We start from the raw sequence: 10446 nt of genomic DNA, 5'->3' as shown, positions 1-10446 counted from the left end.
CGATTACAATATAGAATAAAATAATTTTAAAAGTAAAGTTAAATGAAAAATACATTATACAATAGAATGAAAAAATCTACTTGTCAGAGACAACTGCTGTAGATTCTTGTAAATCTTCCCAGACTTTTTCTTTGCATACTCTAGGATGCATATAGACTTAAAAATATTTATACACAAATAACAGCAAATCTATCAAGGAGGTCATTTTATTTCAGGGCCTACAAGTGCGCCCTAACATCCCAACCCCCAACACTTTTTTACAGGCAAATTCTGAAATTTTTGTTATGCTTTTAAAAATAGTATACAATAGCTTCTGATTAAAAACAATAGTTCTCCCATCCCAATCTATTGTTTTCTACCCAGAGACTGTTTGAAAATATGATTAAGGACTATTTCATGAACACAAAGGAATATACTATGTAACATGTGGAAAGGATGAAGAAACAAAGCATACTGTGGCTAAAGAAGTTTGCTTCTACTGCTGGACTCCCTGTATATTTCTTCCCCAAACTGCACCCTCCCGTTCCTGTCCCCATAGGTAACCACTATTCTGAAATTTGTATTTAGCGGCCCCCCTTGCTTTTTATTTTATTTTATTTTTTTTAAGATTTTATTTATTTATTTGACAGAGACCGAGATAGTGAGAGCAGGAACACAAGCAGCGGGAGTGGTTGAGGGAGAAGCAGGCTTCCCCCCGAGGAGGGAGCCCGATGTGGGACTGGGTCCCAGGACCCTGGGATCATGACCTGAGCTGAAGGCAGACGCTTAACGACTGAGCCACCCAGGCGCCCCCCCCCCTTGCTTTTTTAAAAATATGTTGCTTCATATGAATGCATCCCTAAAAAAATGTGTGTTTAGTATTGCACATTGTGAGAATTTATAAAAATGGAGTAGAATGGTATGTATTGTTTTGACATTTTTTCCTTCCAACATCTTATTTTTGAAATATGCCTTTTTTATGTTTAATTATAGCTCTTTTATCTTAATAGCTGTATACTATTCCATTATATTACCATTCCATACCCCTTTTGAATCAACTCTACTATTGATGGACATTTGAGATATCTCCAGTAGTTGGCTGCTATGATCATGTTTGTACGTGTCTATAGATGCACACGTTCAAGAGTTTTTCTAGGGAATATGCCTGGGAGTGACGTTTCTGGACCACAGGTTATTTATAATATCAAGATAATGTATGGGGCGCCTGGGTGGCTTAGTTGGTTAAGCGGCTGCCTTCGGCTCCGGTCATGGTCCTGGGGTCCTGGGATCAAGCTCCACGTCGGGGTCCTGGGATCGAGCCCCACCAGGGAGTCCTGGGATCGAGCCCCGCATTGGGCTCCCTGCTCAGCGGAGAGCCTGCTTCTCCCTCTCCCTCTGCCTGCAGCTCTGCCTACTTGTGCTCTCTCTCTATCTGTCAAATAAATAAATAAAATCTTTAAAAAAAAAAGATAATGTCGACTTGTTTTCCAAGTATATATAGCAATTTAGACTCTCCCCATCAGCAGTGTGTGTCTTAGCCAAGACTTGGCTTTGTCACACTAAACTTTTTGCCAATCTAGTGAGTATAAATTGGTATTTCATGATTTTATGTTACATGCTCTGATTAATGATTGTTAGTCTAAGAGCTTGATTTTTTTGGAAATATTTGAGTGTGACTTTATCGGCAAGCTACACTCTTCACCCTCACCTACTTACCACATAACTCTCTTAGATATTTTAACAGGATCAATGTGAACTGTGCTTGAATTTAGTAACCATAGGGTAGATATTTGATAGTTGAATGAAATCTTGGAGATAATCCGTCTGACTCACTGTCCTCACTTGGTTTCTGGGACATTTTTGTCCCCTGAAAGGATACTCTCTGAGTTTCACAAAAATGCTCTTTGTTTTTATGAGCAAGTAGCTGAAAAGTAGCTTCTCCATGATAATCCTATTTGATTTCAAACTTTTTACAGTCTAAGGAGGCTAGGTATGCTGACATACTTACATAGTAGCTTCCTGTCAATGAGGGGGCAGGCAGAACATGGGCAAAATGTTAGAGACCCCACAGATTGATAAGTAGACACGACCTTTCCCCTCTTTCACCAGAAATTTTCAAAACACTGTGAAGCTCTTAACTTGAACTTTGTTTATATTTTTGCTCTTAGCCATTTAGCAGTTGAGTCATCCGAACTTGGGCAATAAAAAGGAAGAATGGGAGTAAAGGGTGCTAACAGTTCTACTGCTTGAAATAAAGCTAATCAAAACGTGGCAGAAAAGTTTATGTAGTTCTTACCAATACAGACTATGAGACAGACTGATGCATGGGTTAAGTTCCCTACCAGTGATCAAATTTGTGCTTCTGTCTTTATCTGGTATTCAATAAAATTTTATCTTTAAGTTACAACTATGCAAAGGGATTATACATTTAGTACTTCTTAGGTAGTCCCAGGCATTCTGCAAAACACTTAGTAAATAAAGTGATTTTATTGAATTATTTCCCACATCTTTATAAAAATTGTCATTAAAATCCAGTAATAAATTGCATTAGCTACCAGAGCCCTTAAATTCTTATTTACTGGCAGGCCAACCACAGAGTAGTTGTTCCTTAGCAATACTATATTAATTAATTTAAATGTGAAAATAATTGAAATATGAGTTAGTAACTGGTGTGGCATTCCAGTGGCTGATGGTATATTTGACTGGAAATAAAATCTATTAAATTGTTATGGATCTTTTTGTAAGACTGAGGCAAAGTTTGTAGAGTTTATTGTTGTTACCTTTTCAAAAATATTACAAAATTCATCTTTTATATTGCCCATGTGTTTGTGTTTTTTCCCTTCTAAAAATAAATCTTTCAGAGTGCCTCAGAGTTATGGGGGAGGCTGTTGCTATGTTGCACTGCACATTGATTTAAAGCTTTATGTATCGTACAAGTAAAGGACGGATTGCTAACATATTTAGTTGTTTCTTCCAAAAGGGAAATAAAAACATGTCAAAAAGCTTTAGACTCTCCCCATCAGCAGTGTGTGTCTTAGCCAAGACTTGGCTTTGTCACACTAAACTTTTTGCCAATCTAGTGAGTATAAATTGGAACTGGAAATGGAAAATACATTCATTGACAACATAGAGCACTGCTTACTACTTTCATTTAGGACTTAGACGGCTTCTTTTATATCATAGCATTTATAAAACACCTCTTTTTTTTTATTATGTTATGTTAATCACCATCATTAGTTTTTGAAGTAGTGTTCCATGATTCATTGTTTGCGTATAACACCCAGTGCTCCATTCAGTACGTGCCCTCTTTAATACCCACCACCAGGACACTTCTTGAAGAAGTGAATACTGAGCAGGCATAGAAAAGTCTGGATAAATGGATAAATGTATTCATATCAGGATCTGTACTTTTCTCTGGCCTAGAGAATGATCTAGGATCTCTGATCCTCCTAAGATCATGGAGAAAAATGTTTGTGAATCTGAAATAAACACCTCAAAAGTTCTCTTGTCCCTGAGCATTTTTCATATTTGTAGGTTACTGCTGTATTATTCAGATTTCCTGAGTACTTGTTTATTTTTAAATTTACTGTATCAATCTAATTCTTAGAATATATTAAATTCCTCACAGTTAGTATACTTTTATCAAGTTCTTCCATTTCTGGTAATTTTCACCGCCATACTGTTTGTGCATATAGATTTATTATATATCTGGTTCCTAGTTTTTGCTTTTTACTGTTCTGTAATGTCTCTCCTTTTCTTAAGGAGTGTCTATGACCTTTCATTCCTCCCGGACTAATAATTTTTTTGTTTGCCTTCCATCCAATGTTTCATTTTTAAACTTTCATTATCAATTTACAGGTATATTTCTGTAAATACTATATAGCTAGGTTTTTCTATTATTATATCAAATCTATCTCTGTCTTTTGATGAGAGTGTGGAATATATTGACATTTAGTGTAACAAGGGATATACTCGGTTTTAGTTTATTAATCCTATTGCTTATTATTTCCTTTTCTCTGTTACGACCTCTTTTTTTCCTTATTTTTCTGGTTTGCTCAAATTCCACCTTGTTAACTTGGGAAATCTGATGGACTTTTCTATCCCATTAATAGCCACCTTGCATTTTCAGGCACTAATAGTCTATTTTTTCATTTTATAAAAATAAGATAACGCTTCCCCACTTATTTCCAGATGCTCTGTTCTCTCAATGCTTTCCCCACTGTCATTTCCCCAAATACTCTTCTACTCTTAGATCTTGGGGATGTCACATTTCTCCACATCTCTCTCAAGAGTTGACACCAACTGTTGAATTTGGCCAAAATAACTTAAAACTTCTAATTTCAGGCATTTATGTTATCACTGGCAGTATGCATCTTCCATATCAGTGTGTAGGACACATTTCTAGGAAATCTAATCTTTTTCATTGAAAGGCAGTTTCACATTGTAGTTATGAGCTTGGGCACGTGAGTCAGAATGCCTGGGCTTGTGTCTCAGCTCCCCTGCCTACCAACCATGTAAACTTGGGCAAGTTAAATAACTTGTTTGTGCCTCAGTGTAGAGAATAATACCATTGTGGTCGGTTAAAATGTCCACACATTCTTTAACCCTCCCCTCAAAGAAGTGGAGCCTAATTCTGCCCCCCCCTTATGTGTGCTGAATTTCATCTCTTGCTTCTAGTGACTAGAATAAAGTGGAAGTGACAGTGTGTGACATCAGAGATGAGATCATAAAAGACACTGTGGCTTCGGAATCTCTCTCTCACACACAGTGTTCTCTCATGGGGAAGTCAGCTGCCAAGCCACAAGGACAGGCAGCCCAATGGAGAGGCCCATGGGGTGAGGAGCTGAAGCCTCCAGTCAATAGTCATGTGAGTAAAGTCTTCTAGGAAGTAGACCCTTCAGCTACAGTCAAACCTTCAGATGCCTACAGCCCTGGCTCACATTCTGACTCCATCCTCAAGAAAGCTGTTGAGCCAGAACACTATTCCACATTCTTGACCTGCAGAAAGTATGAAATCATGACTGTTTGTTGTGTTAAACTGCTAAATTTGGGGATAGTTTGTTAAATAGCAAAAGGTAACTAATGCATCCACTTTCCAGAATTGTGATGAGGAATGAGTAAGATAGAGCATATAAAGAACTTTGCTATTATTTTTATTATTTAACCCAGCAAGTTATGTTAAAAGATTCCTAATCACTTTCTCCTTTTCATCTCCCTATCCTGACATTTCTGTCTGGGTCATTTGTTTTCAGTTAGAGTTGTGCCTCTAGAATTTTCCACAAGCTGAGTACATAAATGCTAGATTTTTCTGAATCATTGCATATCTTTTCAAATATTTTTATTTTACCTTGATGGGTAAATGACATTTTAGTTGTATATTGAATTTCCGGGGTAAGCCCTTTTCCCTCAGCACTCTGTAATGTTATCCTCCTACCTTCTAGCTGCTTCCGTTTTCCTCTACTGAATAATTATTCTACTACTGTCTAGTGGATGATGCTTGTCACCAGATAGTTTTTCCTTTTTGCTTTGTATATCCGCTGTTATTTTTTCCTTCAAGTTTTTTTATGTTCCCCTTTGTTATTTAAATTTTGGAATATAACCAGGATGTGTTTAGGCTGATATCTTTTCTTATCAATTCTGCATAGAAGTCAGGGACCTCTTTCAATATGTGAACTTGAGTCTTCAGCTCAGAATAAGTATTATTGTATTGATTGTTTAATTATTGCCTTTAGTTTCTCTGGACCCAGAAAGCCCCAGAACTGGTAAGGCAGTGCTTCTAAAACTTTAAAATGCATAAGAGTTACCTGGGGATCTTTTAAAATGCAGATTCTGATTTAGAGTATGTGGAAGGCAAGTACCTGTCAACTAAGGGAGTCTGACACTCTGTGGCAAGAGGTAAGTCAGTAATAAAATATATGTGCATAAAGTTATTTATGATATACGCTGGAGACATCAGGCTCTTTTCTCTCTCAAGATCATCCTCTGGCCTAGATGACTTGTGGCTAGGATAAGTGGGACTGCTACAAAATGAATGATTTGTTCCTATCCCATTCCCAACCATGACACAGGAGGTATAAACAGGAGATAAGGGAGAGAGAAATATTCTGGAGGAGGTAGAGTTTAGAGAAGTTAGTTTGGTGCCTGAACATGTCCTAAATCCAAGTGGATCAGGCAGAGTAGACAGAAGCCTAAACATAAAACTTTTGAAGTGTGCGTGTATGCCAGACCCTAGAGATGGTACCTCCTTCTCATCTGGAGATTACTGAAGGAAAAGGTTTCATGAAGGATCTGAACCAACAGGACAGGCTGGGATCTCAAAGTAAGCAGTCATCCACCCTCTCTTCACTCTCCTAAGCTCTTGGACAGCAGTGAATTTGACCCCACAAGTTTCTGCCTTTCCAAATGAGAGCTCTCTGGGATTAGTTGAAGGGCAGGAGCTGTGGGCTACCCTGAGGGTGGCACAATGGAACATTAGGACACACCCCCTAATGGGAGTGTCCAAAATAAGGCTAAATGGAGGTCCAGAAAATCATGTCCACCAGCTCTGTTGAAATCAGCATGTCGTTAATAATTTAAAAATCAGACACCCCTGGGGTGGCAAGGTGCCTCAGTCAGTTAAGCATCTGACTCTTGATATCAGCTCTGGTTTTGATCTCAGATCTGGTTTTGATCTCAGAGTCCTGAATTCAAGTGCCACATTGGGCTCCATTCCAGGCATGGAACCTACGTAAAAGAAAAAAGTCAGACACCCCTATCTGCTCAGCACCTGGGCAGGACCAGCTGATGACCCCAGCAGTAGAAGGAAGCATAGTCCAGCTGTGTCCATGAAGGTCACCATCACTCATCCAGGCAGATTCTCTTTTCTCCCTTTCCTCCCCCTTCCTCCCTTCTCCCTCCCACCAGTACACAGCAGTGATGGACAACATGCTAATTATGATAATACTTGGATTTCATTCACTAATTACTTGTGACTGTTATAACAGGATTAGACAGAAAATCCTAGATTAGGTTAGATTATTAAATAGGAAAACATTTAATTTTCTCATCACCAAGTGAGAATGAGGGCTTTGCAAAGAATGATATGATTGGTTAAGGACAGGTTGGCCCTGTGTAAATGGTTTGACTAGGACAAGCTGGTTTACACCTTGCATTCAGGCTTCATTGTTAGGAGGTACTGCACCATTAGACCATGAGGGAACGAGCCTCAGGATAATAGCCAACCAGCTAAGACTAGTAGAACGAATTCCAAGAACTTGGAGGCTTTAACTTGAATTAACTTGGACCAGCTCTCTCTCTGACTTCATACTAAAAGAGATAATAATTGCCTATATTTTTAAGCCATCTTGAGATGAGCGTCTTCTTACAGACAAAAAAACATCATGACGCAGCATCCTTTTCGTACCCAATGAAATGCTCATCGATATTTGATACATTCATTAAATAAATCTTTTGATGTCTATCTCTTCTATGTAATATACATATGATCTGAATATCTATCCAGAAATTTATAGCTGGTCTGAAATATATAATTACTATAGGGCCTTTATTAATTGATAGTTATTCCTTCTCAAAATTCTTTTACTATTCCATATATGGGCAGAGTGCATCTGCATTGTTATGTTAATTATACAAAACAAAGCAGTGAAATCAGGAAGTTACTCTTCATTGTACATATATAACAATTATGGAAAAAGCCAAAACCTTTCTCTTTTATTAACGCTTCTCTAGAAAAGCAGTTGAGATAAACTAGTATAATTCTAAAATAATTTGTGTACCAGATAGACCAGAGTATAGGGATGTACCTATAAAAAATATAGGCACAGTTGTTCTAGAGATTAGATCTTCATGAAAAAAACAAACTTAAATGATTGACTAACTCAAGCTGATTAGATATTTTTATTAAATACATCCTTAACCAGTGCTTCTTTTCATGGCTGCAATAATTAAAATATAATACATATTCAAATAAGTAATTGAATTTGTTAAAAGAACATGCTCAGTTCAGTGAAGACTTTTGAATAAATAGAATGCAAGTACCATGTTTTCATACTTCATAACACTTGCTTCATCTTAGTTTAATGACTGCCATGTCTTGTACTATAAGATTTTATTTTGAATTCATTTCATGCTATTCATAAGTTCAGATGTATATGAGTACATGGGTCACCTAAGTATAACTGTGGACTGAGAGTTTGTTAACTACACTTGAGATAAGAAGTACTCTAGAGACAGTCTGATTAGTTTTGCATACTTTCAGTCCTATTGCCCACTACCTTGCCGGGCTTTGCCGGTAAGATCCATGATATTTTCACCTCATACAACCAAGCAGTGAAGTGATGGTTGCATTGAGAATTTTGTTTGCTTTTCTGTACTAAGTTCTTAGAAATTTAAAATAACTCATCTTACAGTGAAGGAAGACTTTTTTAAATACTTTGGAGAGGAAACTGTTACTGGTGGTTGCTATTCTCAATATGTTAATGATTTAAAGTGTCTTTCAGACATTTTAGGAAGACCACTTAGGAAAAAGTATAAATAATAAAAAAGTATAAATAATAAACTCCTATTGTGTTAAATGGTTAACATTTCCTTTTCTCTTCAATTCATTTTGAAATTATCTTTATGTATCTGGTGATACAGGAAGAAAAATCCAACAGAGTAATATAATGGAACAATATGAATTTGTGTTCCAGTTCCTATTAGTTGCACCCTTGTTCACATCTAGAAAAGATCCAACCAATGACACAAAGCCATTACAGTGGATAAGGGTGAAGGCAGACAGTAAGACAATCAAGATCTTGGTCTTCATGGCTCTATCATTTAACTTTCATTGACATCACAGAATTTCATTCATCATTCATTTTTTCCAGGAAATTTTGAATAGATGAAAAATTTAAACATCATGTTCTGTGCAAAAGGATATTTATCCATTGATTCACTCATTTTACAAATGATTATTAAGTACTTATGTGTCAGGCACTGTTCTAGGCACTGAGGTTACAGCAGTGAACAAAAGAAATAACTTCTCTATTCTCACAGAGTTCATAAACTAGTAAGGGGAAGAGATACATGCAACAAAACACATATGATAAGTCAGGAAATGATAGGTGCTCTGAAGAAAAGTAAACCATGGTAGAGGTTACGTAGAGTGCTGGGTGGACATATTCATGTATATGGGTTGCCAGAAGTCAAACCATAAAACTTTTAGCAGAAATATAGGAATGAATTTCCATGACCTTGGATTAGGCAATGGTTTCTTACATGTGACACCTAAGTACACCTAAAGTACAAGCACCCAAAGAAAAAATAAATTTGTTTTAATAAAATAAAAATTTGTGCATTTTAGAACACTATCAAGAAAGTGAAATGGCATCTCTGTCTGGGTCCTGAGATCAAGCCTCAAGTCAGGGTCAGCAGGGAGTCTGCTTTGGATTCTCTCCCTCTCCCCCTCTACCGCTCGCATGTGCACACTCTCTAACTCTAAAATAAATGAATATTAAAAAAAAGAGCATAACAAAAACTAGAATTGGGGTCCAATCAATAGGCACAATGGATGTGCTACTTGTGGTTACCCAGGCAACAGGAGCCTTCTCCTCTTGTTAATGACTCTGATGACGTATAATGAGGAAACACACATGCAAATAAGTCATGAATAATTAGAGGTGGAGTCACACCAAGTCCAGGGAATTTCCTGGACTTTCCGTCGTGTTTCACGACGGAAGCTCCCAGCTGGGGTTGGGAGCCAGTTGTCTCCCAGGCTGAAGGAGGAGTTGGCAGTTACTGAGGGCATGTTCTTCTCATGGAAGATCACAGTGGCCAAGAAGACAAGCCCAACATTCAGGTTTATGTCATGTCTGCTATGTGGCCAAGCCCAGGTCAGAAGGAGCGGCTGTCTCAGCTCACTCGAAGGCTGTGGCAGAGGTGAGTAAAGAAAATGAGGAATCAGGGTGAATTTTTAATCTATGAAGCCACTGAAAGTTTTTCCTTTGTAGCCTCTCTTTTGTGCTCCGTGCAGTCTTCCATCCACAGTGAAATCCACTGAATCCTTGGCAAGTTGCATACATTGTCATCGAGCTTTTCCAACAGAAAGCATCGGGTGGATAAAAAAAAAGGTGAAACCCCTTCTGATCTTTGAGTGACTCCACGTTGGTGGTCCAGAGCAATGACTAGTACAAGAGAATCACCCCTGTCCCAAATCAGGTTTCCATGTGTTCACATAGGAACAGAGCCAAGCAGTTGGTATTTAACAGGGGTGAGGTCCTTTGTTTTTAGGCCAAAGCAAGAAACATGTTGGTTTCTTTCCCAATTTGTTCTTCAGTAATGGCAAAGGAGATTTTTCTTAAGGAGATTCAATGCCATTGTGAAGTTCTTGTCTACAAAGTTGAATAAATAATCTCCGTTTCAAAGCTAATTTTAATTCCTTCGGACCCTGTACTAATGAACTATTCTTTCCATCCAGATGCCACCAGG

The sequence above is a fragment of the Leptonychotes weddellii genome, chromosome 10, assembly GCF_054177405.1.
Source record: "Leptonychotes weddellii isolate Sample4059 chromosome 10, ASM5417740v2, whole genome shotgun sequence".
In the NCBI taxonomy this organism is placed as follows: domain Eukaryota; kingdom Metazoa; phylum Chordata; class Mammalia; order Carnivora; family Phocidae; genus Leptonychotes; species Leptonychotes weddellii.
The sequence above is the reverse complement of the archived record's forward strand: the minus strand, read 5'-3'. Positions refer to the sequence as shown.